An 18,053-nucleotide genomic window follows, 5' to 3' on the forward strand; every position below is an offset into this window, starting at 1 on the left:
CACTTGAAGATATACTCTTATTGACTTTAGAGAGAGAGGAAGGGAGAGAGAGAAAGAGAAACATTGATGTGAGAGAGAAACATCATTTGGTTGCCTTCCCCCAACTGGGGATCAAACCTGAAACCTAGGTATGTGCCCTGACCAGGAATCGAACTGGCAACTCTTTTGGTGTACAGGATGACACTCCAACCAACTGACCCAGCTGGCCAGGGCTAAAGATACTTTTTGTACTACTTTTTTGCTTATTGACATGGGAAATCTTTCCCTATCAGAGCATAGAGATTGAATTCATTTTTTTAAAAAGTGCCATGATTTAATTACCCTCTTCTCTGCAGATAAATTTCATTTTTTATGCATACATAACTTCTGCTGCTACACGAGTCTTTGTTCATATACCTATGTGCATATACCTAAAAGTACTGTATGCCTATATGACAGAGTTCCCAGTGCGAATTCATGACATTCTTAATGCAGGTTAGATATCACCCACCAGGCGCCCTCTGTGAGAGGTACTTCAATTTATCTGTGTCTTTTGAGCCTGGGTTAACTCACATTTTAGAGGAGTTCATAATAATTGGGGTCTTCTTAACAATGCCTGAAAGTCCTTGCAAATTGTGCTTTTTCTTTCTAATATTTTAGTTGGTACTTTAAAATAACAAAACTTAACCCTGGCCGGTTTGGCTCAGCAGATAGAGCGTCAGCCCGAGGGTCGATTCCAGGCAAAAATTTCAATTTTTTTGTACTGGAATTATGTAAATAATGACCTAGGCACACACTGTTCAGCCTCGTGGATACTGATTCACTCAGAATTGAGTCACCTCTGGGCCTGTGCAGAAGGCTGTTTCCGTGTATGGCACTGTGTCAGCATTCCTGGTGTCTAGGCCGAGCTAGGTCCTACCGTGTGGTCTGTGGAAGACTAAGTTAATAGGCAGAGCTGTTTATTGCATGGGATATGTGCGCAACTCGTGTTGCTTATAAGCCACCCAGTCTACGGTACTCATCATAGCAGCCCGGACAGATTACGGTAGGGTGTAATAAGAATGTTAACTAAGTGTTTTATATGCCTTGTGCTGCTGTCTAGTCAATACCACAGTTCTATCAGGTAAGGGCTGTTAAAATTCCCATCTTATAAATACTCAAAGGTATGTCAATATTAATATACCTAGTGAACGGTGAAGTTGGAATTTAAACCCAGGACACCTGGCTATTCGTAGATCAGACAAAGGAAGTGTTGTCTAATGTCTTAAACCTTGACCCCCAGATGGCACAACTCTTAGTGTTCGGCAGCAGGGCCAGCGACCTCTGCAGACATTGGCATCACAGCTGCTGCTCAGCAGATGGGGGTGACTAGAGTCATATTTAATAACTGCAGTGGCTGGAGTAGGAGAGGAGATAAATGGTTCCAGGAATAGACCAAGGTGCTCATGGAGAAGAGTCTGTCGCCCTTTCTAGAACGATCTTGGAGGGATATGAGAAAACAGGAATTCCTAAAGGGTAAAAGGAGCAGGTTTGGGGAAATACAAACTAGTGGTTGCCTTTGCCCAGGTTTCACCCTAGGCTTGGCTTACCTAAATGTAAATACTTACACATACGCCATTCCTGATATACTTGAGAACCAAGATATTTAGACTGTATGACCACAAAGGTTTGGATAAGAACGGGGTTCTGCGGAATGTAGACTCACAGGGCGAGTTGACCATATTCCCTAACTGGGCAGGTCGTGGTGGGTAGTCACACCCCAGACATGTAACTTTTTTGTAAAAGGTTTATCTTTGTTTTAGGCAAGCCCTATTCATTGTTCTTGTGCATCTAGGTTAACATACCTTTGAAATGCCAGAGTAATCCTCTCTTTCAGACCCCGTGGAAGCAACAGGCTCAGGGAGCACGTGACCTTGTGAACTATCCAGTAGTCCCTCCCCACCTTGCTTTCTCCCTCCCACCTCCGTGTGATCTTCCTTACTTCTCTTCTGAATTCCAAATGCATAAAAGAAACTTGCTTTCTAGCAGTTGTCAATGATTTGGCACAAATGTACACTTGTAAAAATTCACTCCAGCCTGGCCTGTGTGGCTCAGTTGGTTGAGCCTTTTCTTTCTTTTTTTACCCTCACCTGAGGACATTTTTCCATTTTTTGATCAGATAGAGTGGGAGGGAGAGAGAGGAAAAGAGAGAGAGAGAGAGAGAGAGAGAGAGAGAGAAAGAAACATCGACGTGCAAGGGACACATCGAGTGGCTGCCTCCCGCACGAAGACAAACTGCAACCGAGGTACGTGCCCTTAGCGGGAACCGAACCGGGCCTCCTCTCTGGACCGCAGGCCAACGCTCTAACCATTGCGCCAAACCTGCCAGGGCAGGTCGATCCTTTTCCGTGCACCAAGAGGTCACTGGTTTTGGGCTCAATTCCCAGTAAGGGGTGTGCAAGAGGCAGCTGATAAATGTTTCTTTCTCATCAATGTTTCTCTCTCTCTCTCCCTCTCCTTTCCTCTCTCTCCAAAATCAATAAAAACATGTTTTTATCACTGGCCAGTTTGGCTCAGCGGTCGAGCGTTGGCCTGCGGACCAGAGAGTCCCAGGTTTGGTTCCTGCTAGGGGCACGTACCACAAAACAAACAAACAAACAAACAAACAAACAAACAAAAACATGTTTTAAAAACTCACTACAGGTTTGGATATTTATTATGGTGACAAAAGTGTTAACTCTCAACACCTCAGTAGGGTATTAGAAAAACCTGTAGGCTGGCCCTGGCTGGGTAGCTCAGTTGGTTAGAGCATTGTCCCAATACACTAAGGTTTAGGGTTCGATCCAGTGAGGCACGTACAAGAAGCAAGCAATGAATGCCTAGGTAAATGGACAACAAATTGATGTTTCTCTCTCTCAAATAAAAAACAAAACAAAAACCTGTAGCTGAAAGTAAGATAAACAGCTCTAACGTGTTCTCTGGATTGTTCTGGCTCTGAATCATCTGCTGACCATTTCGAAACTCTCAAACCAGTCTCTTCCTAGTTGTACTATTACAGATTCATGTCTGGCTAAGAACTTCTTGGTATGGGGCTAAATATAGAAACTTAATAAAATTCTCTGTCTACAACCATTCAAAGTTCATACTGAAACATCAGACTTTCATCTGCATCATGCTAATTGTTCTAGTTGGTTGTGTTTCTATTTGCTACAGTCAGCTCTGTGAATGTGGTATGATTCTCCTTTTTATGCTCTGAAAGTTGTTTTATTTTTGCTTCCACTGCTATGGTTGGAGGGTTTTAATGATGGCCTGCTTTTGGAGGTAAGTTTCAGGTGGAGGGCTTTCTGAGGATTCTCCCACTATTTAGAAGTAATTGACTTTGGTTACTTGGGGCATTACTCAATGCCATTGCCTTCCCTCCATTCCTATCCGATTATTTCTGATTATTACAGAACCTGAAGCAGGAGATACATTTGCATATGAAGAACAAATTGTTAACAGTGAGGATTTGGAGTGTGATTTCTTTAGATTATTATTTTTTATTAATATGTTTTTTAATTGATTTTTTTTAGGGGGGGGGAGATAGAAACAGAGATGTGAGGGTGTTGTAACGCGTCAGCGAGATAACCAGACACGCACAGCCGAATTGCACAGGAGCACTTCATTACACCCGCGGGCTGGAGGGACCCCCCAAATCCCAGCCCTGAGCTTCCTTTGTTCTTTGCTTATATAGGAACAAAATACAGAAAAAACTACATTAAAAAAAACAAAACAAAACAGAAAGAGCTACATTCAAAGAAAAAACTTATATTCCTCCTGGCTCCACTTACTTGGCATCGGGGCTGATACAGACTTCTCCGAGGAGCAGGGGGTCGGTTGCAGGGGTTAGGGCCATCACTAGTCTCTTTCTTTTTTATGGTCCCTTCTGGTTTCCCAAGGCCATCATTAACCCCTTATCTCTACGGTTCCTCTGGGTGTCAGTCTCAGGTTTTTTAGAAAACTACCCGGGTGTTTACGTGCAGGAATTACTGATCAGAATGGAGTTTGATTTTTTAAAATAGCCCAGTTCAAGAGAAATACATTGATCAGCTGCCTCCTGCACGGCCCCCACTGGGGATTGAGCCCACAACCCAGGCATGTGCCCTGACCGGGAATTATCCATGGGACGATGCTTAATCCACTGAGGCACACCGGCTGGGCTGATTGCTTTAGATTTTAGTCTAGACCTTCTTCTTTCAAATCGTGTGACCTTGAGCACGACACTTAACTGTTCCAATCCTCAATTTCATGAGCTATAAAATGGCAATTAAATGACACCCAGCTACAATTCCAAAAGGACCCCATTCCCCTTTCTCTTTCATGTTTTAAACACTTAAAAGAAGAGAGTTCTCTAAGTGTTATTATTTTTAAAGCTCTTCTTTTATGTGTGGAATTTAGAGTTGGTAAATGAAGAATAAAGTGCAGAAATAAAATGGAGTCACTATAGTCAAGTGGCTAAATGACTAAAATCAAGTAAGTTGAGGTATGAGGAAACAATTTGATCCCTGTTTTAACTAGGCAGGGGACTTCAACTTTTGAACGTCCCAGTCCAAGTCAGTGCCTGGAGATATATCAGACCTCACTTCACCCTCTGATTACCCCCTGAAGGACTCAGGAAAATGTTCAAGTATCCAGACCGCTGGTCGTCTAGAAGATTTCCATCTGAGACCAGTCCAGAAGCTAGGAATGCAGGATGGATTCTTCTAAAAAATTTACTGTGGAATAAAAAGGGGTTCTATGGAAAGTAACCTCACAGGGTGATCTGACCGTAAACTTCTAACTGGGCAGGTCATTGTGGGTATGCACACCCCAGGCATATAACTTCTTTAAAAGGTTATCTTTGCCTTAAGCAAGTCCTGTCCAGTGTTTCTGTGCATCCAGGTTAACACAACTTTGCAATGCCTCCTCTCAGACCCCTTCTTCTAAAGCATGAGAGCACGCAATCTTAACTAGCCCATAATCCGGTCCTCATTTTGCTTCCTCTCACCCTCCGTTAACCTTCCTTATTTTCAAATGCATCCAAGAAATCAAAAAACTTATTCTTGCTACCTGGCATATGTTGTCAGTTTGGCTCAAATTAACTCATAAAAATTCTCTGCAGGTTTGGATGTTTCATAGTTGACAGTACTTTCTACCCTGTTACCAGACTAATAAAACATGGTTGAGAGTTTGCAGCAAAGAAAGTAAGGGTTTATTTTAGGAATTGGCCCAGCCCAGAGACACAGATGAGCTCATGCTTGAAGACCTGGCTCCCCAGTGGCCTCAGGGGATGGGTTATATAGGGGGGAATCATTAGTCATGGTGACTAAGGCCTTAGAGTTAGGGTTATAGTCAGGGTCATGGTTTCACCTGACTGGCTGGGGATAGAGTAGTGAGTAGTTGATCATTGCATCTGGTTCCGATGTCAGCCATGCATTGATTTGTCTGGTTTCACCACTTTCCTGGGTCTGGAGCTGAAAGAGAACTGAGGCCTAGATGTTATCTCTAGTTTGACCTAAACTCTGTCTCTGTGGTCAACAGACCCGAGGCTTTGTTCCTAAGACAATTTGATGCGGGTCAGAACCTCATCGTTCTGAATGATCGTGCAAGGGAGAAGCAGGAGGTTAGTCAAAGTGCTGGCTGAGGCCAGTTTGCATCGAAAAGAAAGGAGAAAAGGTCACAAGGAAATGAAGTTTCTGCACAGTTACACCAGTACCACTCCACTTTTTTCCTCTGGAACTCTCGGTATTGCCTAGTTGTGTTTTGGGTATGTAAACCCTAAGACTCTTAAGTAAACTTGAGTTCATTTGACAGAACTAACATTTTTATTTAGGGTTGTGAGAAAACTTTAGCTTCTCTGAAATTTATAGTTCTTTCTTTACAATCTACTTCTGATAAAGTTTAACAAAAATTAAATTTGTTTAGAGATTTCAGTGTCAATTTCAAGTGACTTCTGTCCAGTAATGATTTTCACAAACAGAATTCTTGAATTTTTTGGGGTTTTTTTATCCTTACCCGAGGACATTTTTCCATTTTTTGTTCAGATAGAGTGGGAGGGAGAGAGAGGAAGAGAGAGAGAGAAACATGGACGTGAAAGGGACACATCAAGTGGCTGCCACCCACACCACCCAACCAGGGCCGGGGACAAACTGCACCCGAGGTACGTGCCCTTAGCAGGAACCAAACCCGGGCCTCTCTGGACCGCTGAGCCAAACCGGCCAGGGCAGGAGTTTTTAAAAACAGATGATATTTAGAAATTTATTCAAAAGGCAGGTATTGGTGAATTAAGAACGAATGAAAATTTTTTCACTGTGGTAAAATACACATAACAAAAAATGTTATTTTAACCACATTTAAGTGTACATTTAGTTCAGTGGCAATAAGTATATTCACTATGTCATGCAACCATTACGTCCATTTGTCTCTGGAACTTTTTTTTGTTTGTTTCTTTATTGATTTTAGAGAAAGAGGAAGTAAGAGGGAGAGAGAGATAGAAACATCAATGAGAGAGAACGAACATCGATTGGCCTCCTCCTGCGTGTCCCCCACTGGGGATTGGGCCCACAACCTGGGCATGTGTCCTGACCAGGAATCGAACAGTCAACCTCTTGGTGCATGGGTCGACACTCTACCACTGAGCCACACAGACCAGTCTAGCCTGTATTTTCTCATGGACTTCAGGCAAATAGCTCCTGCTTTTGATATGCTAATTATTAAAGGAATTCTGCTTGAGGCCTGAGGTTTTAAAAGAAAATTCTTTTTTTCTTCATTGATTCTAGAGAGAGAGGAAGGGAGAGGGAGAGAGAGATAGAAACATTGATGAGAAAGAACATCAACTGGCCACCTCCTGCATGCCCACTGGGGACCCAGCTCAGAACCTGGGCCTGTGCCCTGACTGGGAATTGAACCGGCGACCTCTTGGTACATAGGTCCATGCTCAACCACTGAGCCGTGCTGGCCGGGTGAGGCCTGAGTTTTTGTAAGAACAGTCCCTTGCCAGGGGATGCCTCTCCTGATAAGGTGGGGAAAATTGTATAAAATAATGATTGTTTATAAAAGATGTACAGACTCAGATCAGCTGGGGTCCATGAACTGACTGGGAATGAAGAGATTTGGAGATTTTGTGCTCTTCCCTGGGTCTCTGTTGGCACTCAGATTTCTGAAATAGTCAATCACTTCTTGCCCTGCTGATTCTCCCTTCCCTTTATATAAAAGAAGCCTGAATTCTAGGTTCTCTTAACATGGGTTTGAGGAACTTCTAATGCCCCTGTCTTCTCCAGCTGGCACTTTCTTCTTTTTTTTTTTTATCCTCACCCGAGGACATTTTTCCATTTTTTGTTCAGGTAGAGTGAGAGGGAGAGAGAGGAACAGAGATAGAGAGAAACATGGACGTGAAAGGAACACATGGAGTGGCTGCCACCCGCACAACCGACCAGGGCCGGGGACAAACTGCAACCGAGGTACATGCCCTTAGCGGGAACCGAACCCGGGTCTCTCAGGATCGCAGGCCGACGCTCTAACCGCTGAACCAAACCGGCCAGGGCAGCCTTCTTGATCTTAATAAAAGTTTCCTTACTCCAAACTCTGATACCTTGAACATTGGATTTTTGAAGCATTGGGCACATGAGATTTTAATATGGCTTCACTGTATCAAAGTCACAAAGGAATGCTCAGGTGGATCAGAACACCTGGTTGTACCGGGGCCAGGCGGTGTGCAGCAGCCTGGAGTCCTTGGTGTGCTTTGCCTGGGGCTGGGTGCCTGGGAGCAGCCTCATCTCCTCCTGTTGCTTGGAGAAACCAGTCCTAGTTTTGATATCCTGTTGTAGAGTCTGCTCAGCCTCTGCCTCTTCCTTTCAAGCCTTGAATTTCAGCCCAGGGACTCCAGCTGGGTTGACTCCTACCTGCCAATGTCAGCTCAGTTTTCACCCCATGAGGAATGTACCATTCAGCAACCCAAGCCTATTTCCTCCAGTCCAAATACTGACCTAGTAAAGGCGTGCTAGACCTCAGTCCTTATCTGTAAACTGAAGAGGGTGAATTAGGTAATCACAAAAGCATTTTACAGTTCTAAAGTTGTACTCTCAGGTTAAGACAAACAAATAGTGAGTGATCCTGTTGTAATGGGCTAGAGAATATTCTCCTACAGAAATTCTTATATTAGTAATTATTTTATATCTATCTATATCTATATCTATATGTTTTTAATGCTCACCTGAGGATATGTTTTTTATTGATTTTAGAGTGGAAGGGAAAGGAAGAGAGAGAGAGAGAGAGAGAGAGAGAGAGAGAGAGAGAGAGAAACATCGCCTGGTTGATGTGGCTCAGTTGGTTGAGCATTGTCCCATGCGCGGAGAGGTCACTGGTTTGATTCCTGGCCAGGGCACATGCCCAAATCCTGGATATGTGCCCTGACCTGGAACCGAACCCGAGATCTTTCAGTGTATGATATGTTGTTCCAACCAACTGAGCCATACTGGCCAGGTTATATTTGTCATATTTTGATATAAATACAAATGCTGATGCCTGGCCAGTATGGCTCAGTGGTTGAACATTGTCCCATGCACCAAGGGGTCTCTGGTTCAGTTCCCAGTCAGGGCACATGCCAGGTTGTGGGCCTGATCCCCAGTGGGGGCATGCAGGAGGCGGCCGATTGGTGTTCTCTCTCATCGATGTTTCTGTCTTTCTCTCCCTCTCCCCTCCTCTCTAAAATCAATAAAGAAAAAAAAATAATAAATGCTGAAAGTTTTATGTTTGCTTTGAAAGTTCAGTTCATGATCAGCAAAAGGTTAAGGAATTTAGAAGAAAAGATCATCTGTTATTAAGTACAAAGAATTTTATACCCTGAAAATTAATCCTGAAAAAATTCAAGATTTCCTGGGGGCTTTTGGATGGACGGTGTTGTCTTTTCATAAAATGGTTTTGACTTTCACTCTAATACAGCCTTGGTTCAGGTGAAGGCAAGTACCTGGCTATTTGATAGGGCTATTTGCATTTCAAAGCTAATCAGCATCAAATAATCAGCTGGTAAAAGAAGAGTAAGAGGGTCATTGTGTGTATTTTATTATTGTGTAAAGTCAGGAAAACAAACTGAGAAGCTAAGAGAAGTCACTCAAATTCCAGCAGATAAGAAAGTGGCTTATGTAAAAGGTCTCTTAATTGGTCAGTTACTTATTTCCTGGAGACCAGTGGGGGGAGGGGAACCCTCTTCAACTGCTCCTCCCCCCATGTAACTGTTAGGCTTTATACGGAAGTAAAAATAAAATGTGGAGATAATAACCATATTTATTTCCAATATAGACCTTATACTTAAGGTAAAAGTACCCTTTAAACCTTTAGCTTTCATTCCTCTATACTAGATGGTTACTTTTCAGGATTTTTAACAGTTTGAATTAATTAATAATTATAATGTTTCATTGATCATTTCAGATCCAAGTTGATTGTGACTCTAATCCAGTGGTTTCTAATCCCAACACATTAGAATCACCAAGGGAAAAGGTGGTTCCCATCCCAGAGTTCTATAAATCGTTTGGGATGGGACCTGGTCATCAATATTTTTCAAAAGTTCTTAGATGATTTTCCTGGGTTGAAGGATGTGGATGAAAAGGGGGGTTTTATGGAAAGAAACCTCACGTGGTAATCTGATCATAGATTTCTAACTGGGCAGGTTATTGTGAGTAGTCATGCCCCAGGCATATAACTTCTTTAGTAAAAGGTTTATCTTTGCTTTAGGCAAGGCCTGTCCATTGTTTCTGTGCATCTGGGTTAATACACCTTTGACATACCCCTTTAATTCTCCTCCCTTAAAAGAGCACATAATCTTGCTATGGCCGGTTTGACTCAGGGGTTAGAACCTTGGCCAAGGACTGAAGCATTTTTTTTGGGTTTGTTTCCCAGTCAAGGGCATGCACCTTGATTGCAGGTTTGACCTCTAGCCCCGATCGTGCGTGAGGCCACCAATCAATGTGTCTCTCTCACATCAATATTTCTCTCTCTCTCTCTCTCTCTCTCTCTCTTCCACTGTATCTAAAAATCAATGGGAAAATATTCTCAGGTGAGGATTAAAAGAAGAAAAAGAGCACACAATCTTAACTGATCTGGAGAAATTCTCTCAAAGGATGGATAGAATTTGGATATGATATAAGCTCCCTGATTAGTAGTGACCTGATCTGGTATAACTTTGTATGTCACATACTACTTAACATATATTAGGTCCTCAGTTTAAAAAAAAAAAAGTAACACATACAAATATAATTTAAAAAATATATATGTTTTTATTGATTTCAGAGAGAGGAAGGGAGAGGGAGAGAGTGACAGAAACGTTGATCGGTGGCCTCCTTCTTGCCTCACACTGGGGATCAAAGCCCGCAGCCCAACCTCCTGGTGCACAGGATGCTCAACCACTGAGCCACACCGCCCGGGCCACACACGTGTAATTTAAGAAAATCAGAGTGTATAAATTAGATAGCTTAGAAGAATGGGGAAGGAAGCCAGGCACACAGTAGAGTTGGAGGGAAACACCAGAGGGGATGGAATTCAGGGCCTGCGGGAAGTCAGAGCGGAAGGCTGGTGGGAGTGGGGCCCTCAGACGGGGATGGAGTGGGCAGGAGGACCAGCAAGAAGGTAGGTTAGGGCAGGTGTTTGCAGACCTGAACTAATACATTTCAGGTTGCACCCTGTCTGAAACACGAGGGATGTGTAAGACCGTGCTAAGGAAACACCAATCCGAGCATATTACTTTCAAGTCCCAGGATTTGCACAGATCAAACGCCTCAACCAGACTTCCAGTCTTAAATCTTCCAGGTCTCTCTTCAGTCCTTAATCTCCCTGTTTTCCCATTCCTCTGACATCCCCATGTGGTCGCTATACACACTTGCAAATCCCCCAGTCGGAGTTAATCTTCTCATAGTCTCAAAGCTCTCCGCTTAATCCAGGGTGATAGCCCTTGTTAGTTTGCCTTTTGATTGGCCTGGGTCTCAGGCTCCAGATTGTATGCATACAGAGAGCACAGAGAACGTCTTGTTCATCGCTGTAGCGCCTCCTTGCAGCTCTCAGCACAGACTCCTTATTGAATGAAGGTTACTTGAAATAGGGATTTCTTCTTCTAAACTAGTGAAAATGCTGAATGCGGTTTCCTCTTACAAGCTGACATTATTAACACGCATTATAAGTTGGCCCAACATAAAAAGCTGCCTAAAGGATGGTAAAAGGCACTGTTATATAAATTCCTCCGCTCGAAGAATTATTTCTACCTGAATTACAAAGTGTTTTTGATGCAACCAACAGAAGTAGTTATGTCAAGTCTTAGAAATGTTTGACAGGGGTGAAAGAGAATTATGATAAAGGTCAGTTACTATTAGGAAAAAAGTTTTCCGACTGAAAGAAGATTTTTACAAACGATGATAGACAAACCTCTCACAATTAGACTTTATGATCTTCCTGGACAAGCAGTTCTCTGTTGTTATTGCTTGATTAAAAAAAAAAATGGAATGGTCATGATGATCAAACTTGATTTTTTGTCATGTATGAGGGTCATGTCAGCTGTGTTGGGTGCAGGGCAGACTTTATTCCATTGATTGATAAGAGTTATCAACATTTAAAAAGAAACTTTATATGGAAGCCGGCACTTTTATTGCCTAGTTCATAGTTGGTTAGAATCTCTGCTTGCTTTGTATTTATGTTGACTTCTAAGTATAGTTTCATGTCAGGAATAGAGAGAGTCTGGACACTGTGAAAGCCACAGACAGGTCAAGAAAGATGTAGGCCTGGGTGGTCGTGAATGAATAACCAGCAGGTGTGAGTGAGTAACACATAAATGCATAATAATCTACTTATTTTGAAAAATGTTTATTAATTACTCCCAGAGGGCCTGGGCTAGGTGGCTACCTTTTTTTTTAAATTTCTTTTTGGTAAATATGCGACTTCCAGGATATGCTCCTTCCCCGACCCCTTCACTCCAGAGAAAACAGTGAATGGGGAATGTGCAGCCCTGCTCACCTTAGATGGTATTCTATGATAAATCTTCTGCGAAAGAATAAAGGTGCTCAGAGGTGCACCTCAGAATGCTAAGGCAGAAGACAGTTTGACTGAAACTGTTTAAAAACAAGGTTTTTATTGATTTTTTAGAGAAAGAGGAAGGGAGAGAGAGAGAGAGAAACATCGATGTGACAGAGAAGCATCAGTCAGCTGCCTCCTGCACGCCTCCCATTGGGGACTGAGCCCGCAACCCAGGCATGTGCCCTGACCAGGAATCGAACCGGGACCTCTCAGTCCATGGGAGGATGCTCAATCCACTGAGCCACACCCGCTGGGCTGACTGAAACCATTTTTGGAAGCAGGGTTACCCATAGATAAATGTGACTATGTCACATTAGCCATCCCAGACACTTAGGAAAATGTGCCTCCCCAGGAAGATGCGTTAAAAAAGAATAATCCCACATAAAATCACTTGCACATACGTCTCCTGATGGAAATAGCAGGGACACATTCGACATCGATGTGAAATTTAGGGAATTATTTCTGAATAGCGATGCTCCCCTTTTTTCTATACTGCCTCCCTCACTGTCCTATCCCTGGGGCTCAGGATCCGGCCTTCGGTGTAAGACATATTAGCTATTTTTAATACGCAGACATGTGGGCTGTTTGAGAGACGACTCGCTGGCCAGCGGTTGGGTTCGAGGAGGTCCAGGCTTTGAGCCAGAGTCTGGAGTGAGGCAGAAATGGGGACCAGACAGAAGAGCTCATTGGCTCTTCACACTAGAATGGAGAGAATGCAGATGTAAAACTAGGGTTCAATAGAGCAGCAATTGAGGGCGCGCGTTGATTTAGGAAGATCTAAAAGATATAGAATTAGTGGGAAGGTTAATGATGGGCCTCTTGAAGTGAGAGGATGATGGCAGATTATGGAATATGCTTAGTTCCTAATCATCATGTATTTTAATATCTACGTGTGAAAAAGTGCTAGCTAAAAATAAATGGTGGTACATTTTTAAATAGTAGATTTCTTCCCATGCCTGCATTTCTAACCTTTTTTTGCATGCACACAAACCTAATTTTGAAAGTAAAGGAACTTATTGCTAAGCAGCAAGGCAGAAAGACTATATGAATTTTTCTATTGATGTGTAGAGAAGTATTTATTGGGACTGGAGAATTATTATTATCTGCATGGTTATTTATTATATTTATTTATATATTTGGCTCCTTGTCCCACAGATAATTTAGGCAGAAATGACAGGCAATGTGGCACACCACCACACGATGCCACCCACCCCCATCCAGCCACCTCCCAGCTCTAGAGCCCAGATGGGACACTAGAATAAACCCCAAGTTTCTGTGCGTATACGTAGATGTTACAAGATTCATGCACTAAGTCATTGAGTACTTTTCAACCATGAAAAAGCTACCCAGGTTCTCACTTACTATTTATTTACTTTAATTTTAGACATGATTATAATAACCTGGGTTATCTGGGTTTATCCAGCCCACAGAAGACTCTGTAACTATGTGAGCCAGTTACTTAAAATCTCTCTCTCTCTTTGGTTAATCCTCACCCGAGGATATTTTTTCCACTGATTTTTAGAGAGAGTGAAGGGGGAGGGAGAGAGAGAGACAGAAAAACATTGATGTGAGACAGACATATAGATTGGTTGTCTCCCACATGCACCCCAACTTGGCTGGGTGTCAAACCTGCAACCCAAGTATATGCCCTTGACTGGGGATCAAACCTGAGATTCTTCGGTGCATGGGCTGATGCTTTAACCACTGAGCCACACCAGCCAGGGCTATCTATTTCTTTCTTTCTTTTTTTTATCCTCACCCGAGGACATTTTTCCATTTTTTGTTCAGATAGAGTGGGAGGGAGGGAGAGGAAGAGAGAGAGAGAGAAACATCGACATGAAAGGGACACATCGAGTGGCTGCCACCCATACGACCCAACCAGGGCCGGGGACAAACTGCAACCGAGGTACGTGCCCTTAGCGAGAACCAAACCCGGGTCTCTCTGGACCACAGGCCGACGCTCTAACTGCTGAGCCAAACTGGCCAGGGCTATTTATTTCTTATTGGTTCTATTTCTCTGGATAATCTTGAATACAGAATCTCTTTTAAAATTGGAACATAGCACATCGCATAACTCTGATTGCGTCATTAGTTTGTTAAAAATTCTTGATGGAAAATTTTTCTTGTAGCATTATTTATAATTGCAATGAGTTGAAATCAACCTAAATATTCATCAATAATGAATTGAATAAATGGATTGAAATGATAGAGTAGAATAGTATAACTTCATAAGAAATAATTGTCATAGTGCTACATTTATGTGTGGTGACATAAAAAGATGTCCAAGACATATTCTTAGTAAAAAATATCAAATTGCAATGAAGTGCATATAATATGATCCCATTTATGTGGAAATAGTTATTATATACAGTGTAGTCTTGTAGGAAAATTTAAAAAAAAATAGTGAACACTGCTAACACTGAGGGCTTCCTATGTGCATGTACTGTTTAAAGAGCTTTACATGTATTAACTCATTTCATTCATTCAATTCAATGCATTGTAAATATTTATTACAAGCTGAGCTAAGTAACTGGCATTCAACAGTAAATGAAACCAACTGTCCTCAACTGGGGGCAATTTTGCCCCCTAAGGGACTTTTGGCCATGTATGGAAACGTTTCTGTTGTCACAGGAACGTGTGTATAGGGGTAGGGGGTTGCTACTTGTGTCGAGGGGGCAGGTGCCAGGGAGGTTGCCACACTGCCTAGGATGTCTTGTATACAGCTCCCACAACAAAGAATTGTTCAGGTCAACAGTGCAGAGTTGAGAAACCCTGAATTAGACAAAATTCCTGCCTCCATGGGTTTGGCAGTTGTTCATTTAAGCCTGATGATACTTCCGCAAGGGATGCACCATGATTATCCATTATAGATAAGGAACCTAAGCCACACGAAGGTTAAGTAAAGATAAAACTAAACTGCTCATGGATGCCTGTGGGAATTGGGGTTGGCAGTGAACTTTCACTTTGTGTATACTGTGTTTTGATATCTTTGAATTTTATAATAAACCTGTTTTACTTTTATTATTATTTTTCTAATTTAAATCTAAGTTAAAAATTTTTTTAAAAAGCTTTATCACTCCCAATCACCTATGTAAAACACCCCAATATCCTCAGCTTAGCTTTCCAGACCCCCCATGGTCTAGTTCTATTTAATGTTCTAACTCTTTGCCTTTCACCTCACACATTCTACATCCCAGCTGCAGTAGGTGCAAGTTTCTTTGGGGATGTCTGCACTTTGGTTTGCTCCTCTTCCTATTACCTGTGACACCAAGTGGGGCCTTGTACGTAAATTGTGAACCAAAGATGAGTTCCTATTATACTGAATCCACATCTACTTTCCTATATAATTTTTACTCACTGGTCCTGCTTCTCTGCTCTAGGTATTTACAGATTTATAGAGAAGGCATCTTTACAAGACAACACTACCAATATATACATATTTATCTTCTTTAACTTTTCTTTTTGTACTTGAAGCTTCTAATTCTTCCAGTCATTTCCCGACTGGATCCTGTTTTAAGAACATTTACCCTCCCAGCCGCCCTCCTCTGCTAGAACGCTCTACTTGGCTAAGGTCCTTTCTGCAGGGGGCATGCAGTATGGTGTACAAAGCTGAGAAAAAATCTGTGGGTTATAGGCTCGATCCCTGGTTGGAGGTGTGTGGGAGGGAGGCAATTGATCAATGTTCTGCTCTTGCATTGATATTTCTCTCTCTCCCTCCCTCTCCCTTTCTCTCTCTCTCAAAATCAATAAAAATATTTAAAAAAAGAAAAAGAAATAAGGTTCTTCTTGCATTAAAATTTTTTCTTTTTCTTTATTGATTTTAAAGAGAGAGGAAGGGAGAGAAAGAGAGAGAGATAGAAATATCAATGACAGAGAACATCAAAAGGCTACCTCCTGTTTACCCCCCAACTAGGGATCGGGTCCACAACCTGGGCATGTGCGCTGACCAGGAATCAAACCGGCGACGCATGGGTCTTGGTGCATGGGTCAATGCTCAACCACTGAGCCACACTGGCTGGACTTAGCATTTTGACTGTGTTACTACTGTCCTTCTCAAAAGCTTTCAGGAGCTCCCAAATGTTTTTGAAATTAAATGAAGATTTGGAGTCATGGACTTGAGACTCTCTCACAAATTGGCCTTCCTATCCCAAAAAGCTCTAATTTTTCTCCCATTCGGTGTTTCCACCCGAGTCAGGAGAGACTGCCTACTTTCTCCCAGGAAGACTCCCCCTTACTACCTCAGAAGTTTGAGGACATGTTTGCTACGTTCATCTTCAGCAAGAGCTCTCTCTAGGGTCGTGACTTTTCTCAAATGGCATGTTTAATAGCTCAAATGGACACAGGCCACCTCTTCACAAACTACAAGTGCAGTTTCATCAAGGTTCAGGGAAGATGGCTTGAGGACCCTGCTTTATTAGAAAGCAAGTTCTGGAAGAACACGTATTTTTTTTTTTTTTTTACTACTCTTATCAACCTTCTACATATTACTTAATTCTTCATTATGCCCCCTTTTTTAAATTTAAATATATTTTTATTTATTTATTGATATGAGACAGAGAGAGAGAGAGAGAGAGAAACATCGATCTGCTGCTGCCCCAGCCATCTATGCATTCATTGGTTGCTTCTTGTATGTGCCCTGACTGGGGATCCAACCCACAAACTTGGTGTATTGGGCTCTAACAAACTGTGTTACCAGGCCTGAGCTATGACACCTCTTTGAACTTCTTCCTGTGAGAGACTGAATACAGAGTACATAGAGGAAAATAGTAAAAATAATAACTAATACTTGATGTTGAGTACTTCAAATATGTCAGGGCTCTTTACCTGCTTTACCACTGAACTGGTAAGTAATCATACATGGCAGAGATCGACACACTTATTTTAGAGATATAAAATTGGCTGAGAGGAGTTTAGTAATTGCTAAGGGTCCCATAAGTACCAAGTGCCTAAAAGAGTAACCAAAGAAAATTTGCAACTCATTGTTAGATACCACTATACCTTGTACGAGTGGATGGTAGGAGCTAGAAAGTTGTTCATACTTTTATGTTCTCATGGGCTTACCATTAAGATCACGGGAAGTCGCGCTCGCTTCGGCAGCACATATACTAAAATTGGAACGATACAGAGAAGATTAGCGTGGCCCCTGCGCAAGGATGACACGCAAATTCGTGAAGCTTCCATATTTTTAATTTCCAATATATATAGAGTGCTCATACAACTCCACAAACGGAAGACAAAGAACCCAATTAGAAAATGGGCAGAGGAACTAAATAGACGCCTCTCCAAACAGGACATACAAATGGCTAAGAGACATATGAAGAAATGCTCAACATCACTAATCATCAGAGAGATCCAAATTAAAACAACAATGAGGTATCACCTCACACCTGTCAGAATGGCCTCCATCAACAAATCATCAAACCACAAGTGCTGGCGAGGGTGTGGAGAAAAGGGGACTCTAGTGCACTGCTGGTGGGAATGCAGACTGGTGCAGCCACTATGGAAAACAATATGGTGTTACCTCAAAAAATTAAAAATTGAATTTCAATTTGACCCAGTGATCCCACTTCTAGGAATATACCCTAAGAAGCCTGAAACACCAATCAGAAAGAATATATGTACCCCCATGTTTGTAGCAGCACTATTTACAATCACTAAGATCTGGAAACAGCCTAAATGTCCATCAGTAGACGAATGGATAAAAAAGCAGTGGTACATACACACAATGGAGTACTACACAGCTGTAAGAAAGAAAGATCTCTTATCCTTTGAGACTACATGGAGGGACCTGGAAAGTATCATCCTAAGTGAAACAAGCCAAACAGAGAAAGACACGTATCATATGATCTCACTTATTTGTGGAATATAATGAACATAACAGTCTGAGGAGTGGGGTAGTCCCAGAGACGTGGAAGTGGGGTACAGACTGACAATCCCCAGAAGAGGGGGTGGTGGGGGAGAGATAAACCAGAGAACTTATATGCATGTATGCATGAACAGTGGACATGGACAACAAACTGGGG

General features: G+C 42.2%; 1 non-coding gene across 1 annotated transcript; it reads left to right on the plus strand.

The window, feature by feature from the left end:
- Nucleotides 1-17,111: 17,111 nt before the first annotated feature.
- LOC118617905 lies at nucleotides 17,112-17,218 on the plus strand. Its single transcript, XR_004956867.1, has one exon. It is a non-coding gene; the product is annotated as a U6 spliceosomal RNA (small nuclear RNA).
- Nucleotides 17,219-18,053: the final 835 nt, after the last annotated feature.

This window comes from Molossus molossus, unplaced genomic scaffold, assembly GCF_014108415.1.
Source record: "Molossus molossus isolate mMolMol1 unplaced genomic scaffold, mMolMol1.p scaffold_m16_p_5, whole genome shotgun sequence".
Classification (NCBI taxonomy): domain Eukaryota; kingdom Metazoa; phylum Chordata; class Mammalia; order Chiroptera; family Molossidae; genus Molossus; species Molossus molossus.